We start from the raw sequence: 6,549 nt of genomic DNA on the forward strand, positions 1-6,549 counted from the left end.
TTACTACTACTACTACTAATTAAAAGCAATCAGCAAACATTTTGAATGTTTTTTCATTATATCTAAAATAACAATAAAAAAGATAATAATAATAATAATAATAATAATAATTTACTTTATTCCTGCAGTACATTTAAAGGGGTTTACAACTTGCTTTGAAGGAAGCGGAAAGCAGGATAGTTTAGACTTAACCAGACAGCCAAATGTCAATTCACATATATTAAAAAAAACAAACAAACTACAAAACATAAAGATTAAAAATATAAGACTAAAATCAGACAATCAGAGGTGATTTAAACTTACTGACTCTGAAAAGCTTATCTCTTCAAGGAAGAGTGTTCTGACGCATCCTGATAGCAAAAGGATTGTCGTTTTTATGACTTTAATCACAATTTTGAAACAGTCAGGAGGAGTACACACTGTTGATAACCTCTTATCTCTGACTTGTTTTTGTCAAGAAAGCCAATGAAAAGAAAGCCTTACTATGTTGAACTTGGTTCATAGTACACACCTCTGTTGTCTATAATTAGTCCTCAGTATACAATATACGATTCATTTAGCGTGGATAATTCTATCCTATTAGTGTGGCTTTGTGTGAAATACACAAAGACAATGTACAGGTCTTAACTCGGGTTATTTACGTGTTCTTCTGTAAACATCTTTCTGCATTCTGACCTAAACTGAGTCACTGTCACAGCAGCGTCTCAGCCGTTCGCCTCTGACTCTTGTCTGGTGTCTTACAGGGTCAAGGTGAGTTCAAGTGAACTCCTGGTAATGATCGTGACAGAATACTGCAGGTTGGTGGCATTAAAAAGGGACACCACAGGTACACACAGTGGGAGGTTACGGTGCCAGGTAACAGCACTCGGATCCAATGATCTGGATAATCCTGACCCTGAACTGTGAGCTTTACACTGGCTTGAAACACCCCACTGACCTCAGCCCAGATTCAGTTACAGCCCCGTGAAGGATTTCTCCAAGGCTCTCCTTCAGTGTTCAACAACAGCAGGTACATAAGTAGCACCTTCGTGCCCCCAATCCTCAGCAAACAATGGCATGCTCCAGTAAAGTGAGACTTTAACTGGTAATTATCACTACACAACATCAGACTAAATGTCAGACTAAAACTTTGACATGCAACGCTAACACTTACTAAAACTATGCAGCACTAAGCACATTGTTTAGAGGGGATACACTGTATTGTCTAAAACTTGACACTGGTGTAATGCAATGCAAATGAGAAAAAGTATACATAGAAAAAAAAACATACATACAACTTCATATGGATTTTTTCACATATACACATGCACCAGGCTGCAAAACCCTTTCTCAATTGTATCAAGTTGTTTAAATAAAGTAAATTCAATTCAGTTCAATTAATTAAAAATGCAAAATTAAGTCTATATCATTTGCACAAGCTAATAAATCCAAGTCTACAAACTGCTAACAGTTCAAAAAGATTCAAAGAGGAACTGTCACTTGACTGATTTCGGTGGTGAATGGTAACTCAAACTAACCCAGTTTAATTCAGCAGTATTGGGATAATTCACGTGTGCATCCATCCAGCCATCCATCCATTTTCAGACACTTTGACACTTATCCAGGTCATGAGGGCAGCAGACTGAACAAAGACCCAGACCTGCCTCTCCTTAGCCACCTCCTCCAGCTCTCCTGAGGGGATACCAAGTAATCCCCTGGCCAGCTGAGAGACATAATCTCTCCACTATGTCGTGTGTCGACCCAGACCTTGACTGACCAGTAAGTCGACAGCTTTGCTTTCACGTTCTGACTTTTCTCTATCACATAAGATCAGTACATTATCTGTATTACTGCAAATGTGTCATTCCATCTGTCAGCTTCCTGCTTTCATCTCCTCTCGCTTGTGAACGAAACCCTGAGATACTTAAACTCCTCTACTGGAAGCATAAACTCCTTCTAGCCCTGTAGTGGACACTCCATCCTGTTAGCACATGGAGGTGTTAATTCTCATCCCAGCCAATTCATAAACCACCCCAGCACAAGCTGCAGGTTGTTGCTCTATGAAACCAACAGAACATCGTTGTATAAAACCCCAAGACCCTCCAACCTTTGGCTGCACCTATTCTATCCTAAAATTATGAACAGAATTGTTGAAAAAGGGAAGCCCTGGTGAAGTCCAACATCTACAGTAATGAGTCTGATTTATTTAATCCAAACCAAGCTCTTACTGTGGTGGAACAGGGGTTGAATACCTCATGAAAACTACAACCCACAAAGAGGCATGTGGTCGAATGTCTTTTCCTACAAAACTCACATAGATGGGTTGGGCAAACTCTTATGTGCCCTCAGACAGCCCTGAGAGGAGATAGGGCTGGGACAAAACTGCAATCGTGAATCCAAGGATTGTCCAAGGGACATATGATTCTGTCCGTCACCCTGACATAGACCTGAAGCCTTGAGAGTGGCAATCTACCGCCCCAGTTTGCCTTTCCTGATTATGATTGGACATATCTTGACACAATCTGCTGAGTTTTTGTCATTTCTAAGGTGAAGTTTGTGGTTCTGTTGAATGACAACTAATATTTGGGCTTTTAGCACTCAAAACCTGTTGCATTTGACCGTTTTCAGTTCTATGCTAGTGTATCTGATAAACTGACAGCTCAATAGTGTCTCATCATCCTTTGATAAAGTTCTTACTTACCTGCACTGGTGAAGTCATCGATATTAGAGGGTGTTGCTCCCCCTTTGTCCACACCTCTTTGAATCACGGATCTCAGCTTCAAGAGCTTCGTAAGACACTGCCACACTCCTCAACAAGCAAACAGGTGAGCCACATCTCTGTACCTCTGGAGCCTTAAAAAAAGCAGATTTGTATCATCAGCTCAGATTGACTTACTTAGTTTGACTCAAGCAGTGGATCTGGTGACCAATTAGAAACAGTGGGGACAAAAAATAAAAAACCTAATCCCTCCTGAAAAGATTGAGAGATCTTAGTGGGGAGCAAGTGGAGAGGTATAATCCCTGACATTTGTTCGGTGAAATAGGAGAAGTGCTTTTCAACGCCTCGACTTGTTAAATTTAAATCTGTGCTGAAAAGAGCTGCAGCAGTGTGTGGTGTAAGTGAACAGGCTGGACATCGATCTTCCTGGCCAAGCTGAAACGAAGCACCTTCAGCCGGAGCATGAAGACAGAAGAGAAGATGTAGGCCAAACATTTGGCAAAGAAGAATAAAAAGTAGAAACGCGACACTGTACCTTGCTACTGAACATGTCTTAATTAGACATAACGGGCCTGGACAATAATGATGAGGTGACAGAGTAGCACAAAATCTGGTGAGGCTACAAGCTGGCACTGATCAGACGCCTTGATTAATCAGTCAATCAACATTAATTAATAATCAGCTGACATCTTACTCCCTTCCACACTCACTTATCTATGTCCTGCCTTTGTTATGATGCTTTAAAGATCTACTGCTAAGCTTCAAGCGACTGAACTGACGAGTCGTGACTGCACATGCTGTTCAAGGTATTTAACTGATATGTGTGTGTGTGAGCCTCATGGGAAATTATAGTTTAATGCAGGGGTGACGAGCTGCTTGTTTGTTTGTTTGCCACATGGAACCAATTTTAGTGGATCAATAAAACCAAAGAAATACATATACATAAATTATGGCCCATACATTTACAATACAAAAAGGATAAAGAGTTTTTCCATATTCAGTCAGCCTGCTGTTATCACAATGAAAAGCTTTAGGGCGATTCCTTATCAGAAACATATTACTTCAGTTTGTCAGTAAAAGGGCCTGCAAAACTAGCAATAACCCACACAATGTTCAGTAAAAACCAATGTCCATCCACTGGGCTGGATTTGACCTATGTATTAAATGAGAGTAAGAGTCTCTGGAACAATCTGAAAATCAAATCAAAAAAGCCAGTCACTTCTTTCTAAGTTCCATCTTTTATTCCCTAAACAATTTCTGTACATTTTTCATACAGCTGATTAGTCCTCAAACTGTTTCCCCACAATGCTTGCTGTAGTATGCTGCTCCTGTAAAGCACTTTTGTAATGTGGCTTTGATAAGGACTATATATATTTTGACCAAGTACACGCCAAACTCTTTATTGTAACTTTTAGTCAGTTCCTGTTCTCTTTGAAGCTATTTATGTTTATTTTGCACTTCCTTTTAGGCTGTCTAATCTTGTTGTGGTTTCTTTTTTAGTTATAATTAAATTTTAGTCGTTTGTGTTAATTTTGCATCTTCTTTAGCTTCTTTTTGCAGATACAGATATTTTTGTTTTGCTTCATTACATCAAATGTAACTATTTTGATTCCTTCAATTACCATTTAAATGCTGCACTGCCACTGGCAAATGTCACCTAGATTATACTTGTAGCAAAGAAGCGTGGATCGGGCACAGTAACGTTTAGAAAGTATTTTTTGAAGGTTAGCATGAAACAAAGGGCGCAAATTATTATTATTTTTTTTTTTCAAAAGTAAAAAGTATTCAAAAGAAAATGCATTGGTGGACATTTTCTTTAAGGTACAGTATTGTATGTTATCAAGTTTATTCTCTAATTTAAGCTACCCACGGTGTTGAGGTGCTAACTTGAAATGTGAAGATAAGCTCACGCAGAAAGGAGGCACAGACTTACAGAGCTTCTCTTTTCGGAGCCATCCTCAAGCCATTTTTAAGCAAAAACGTCTCTAAATTTAAATTTCAGTGATAGGTTGCGAGTGTTTCTCCCAGTGCAGTAAAAAACAAAAACAAAAGAAGTTTATCTGTGCTTTTAAAATCAAGCAAACGTCTAGCAAAGAAAACTGACCGCACAGCTTGACGCTAGACGTGTTGTTTCTATGGCAACAGAACGCCGACCTCTCTCCAGCTCGGTCAGCTTTAAAAAGCTTTAAAAAGGAAACAAAATGTGAATTTACCGATGGATGTGGTATCCTCTTGTTATCGGTGAGTAACACTAAACGAGCAGCCTTCCGTATTGTTAATGTTGCTGGCGTGTCGTGCTCTTGGCTGGGAGGACCGAGGAGCCCTATAACCTACAAATGTAAACATGAATGAAGTCGAGAAGAAGACGAACACCCTGTTAAGACTTTTAGCCAATCACAAGTCGGGGTGTGAGAGTTCTCGTTTCTGATTGGTTGTTTGTTTCACCGATGAGGAAAACTGCATCAACAGGTGCACCACGTATCCCATGCGTGAAATACTGGGAATCTTTGTTTTGCTTTCTTTTGTTGTTGTTTTTATTGCAGAACTCAGAGAAAAGTTTTCAGTCACAATACATAATAGAAGATTTTCGGTATATTCCTAATCGTTTTAGGTATTCAAAGCGAATAAATTGTTTTTTAAAAAGAGATGTGCAAAAAAGGATTTTGAAGGAGATGTTATTTTGTAAAAGACAGACATTTCAGTGTGGCAAAAGCTAAAAAGAAAACCCACTGAATTCTTAAAAAAAAGTATGACAAGAGCTAGTAAAAAATGTTGGGAGTCTTGCAGGTTTTAAAGTCATAACTACAGAAAAAGAGCCTGGCTCCCTCTTGTGTTTCCATCTCTAGTTGTAAGCAAAGTGTTAAAATTGGACTACATTTCCCAAGATGCAGCCATCATTAGAATGCCTTCACAGATAATCTGAAACAAGAGGTCCAAGCCTTTGTGCATACTGACTATAAGTTATGTCTTACTGTTTCGGTAGTTTTGTATTTTGAATTTTATTGCATTCTGCCCGTAGTTTTTATTCATCTTAACTTGCAACCTTATAAAAGAATAACTTATTTATATTTATACATACATACATACACACACAGTTTGACACACTTATGCAGCTTTCTTGTAATTTCTTTAAGGAGTCTTCAGGAATATTTTTCGAGATGTCTTGAAGGACATTCAACGCTCTTCTTTGGATGTTGGCTGCCTTTAGCTCTGTTCTCTGTTGGAATGATCACACACTGCTTCAATAATGCTGAGGTCCGGGCGCCATGAATCATGGAGGCCAGTCCATGAGTGATGGTGTTCCACTCTGTGATTTTTTTTTTTCATTCCTTGTATGGTCTTACTGCATTGGCTGTGTGTTTGGGACCATTGACATGCTGAAAAATAAAACTATTGCCAATCAGACACTTTCCAGATGGTATTGTATGGTGAGTCAAAATCTGACCTTGTTTCTTTGCATTCATAATTCCAACAATGATGACAAAATCCCAACACCACCGCCAAACCATGACAGAGCATCCACTGTGTATTACAAATGGTTGTGTCCATTAATTTCAAGTTCAGATTCATCAGACCTGTCAACACTGAATTTCAGTCCAGCTCTGGTGTAATTTGGCATGCCTCTGCCCTTCCTCCCACTTTCCCTTTATTAAGCACGACTTCTTGACAGCCATCCTTACACTGAGACCATTTCTGATGAGGATTCGGTAAATAGTAGATGAATCAACTGAAAGGTCAGAAAGATCTTTTTTGTGTAGACCTGCTATGTCTCCTTTACCCTCCACTTTTCCACGTTCCTCAAATTAAGGGACATAGAGAAAACTACAATAAGATATGCATCTTGTCGATGC

Source organism: Diplotaxodon limnothrissa, linkage group LG8 (genome assembly GCF_057381915.1).
Source record: "Diplotaxodon limnothrissa isolate DT_005_m linkage group LG8, D_limnothrissa_male_GT1.1, whole genome shotgun sequence".
NCBI lineage: Eukaryota > Metazoa > Chordata > Actinopteri > Cichliformes > Cichlidae > Diplotaxodon > Diplotaxodon limnothrissa.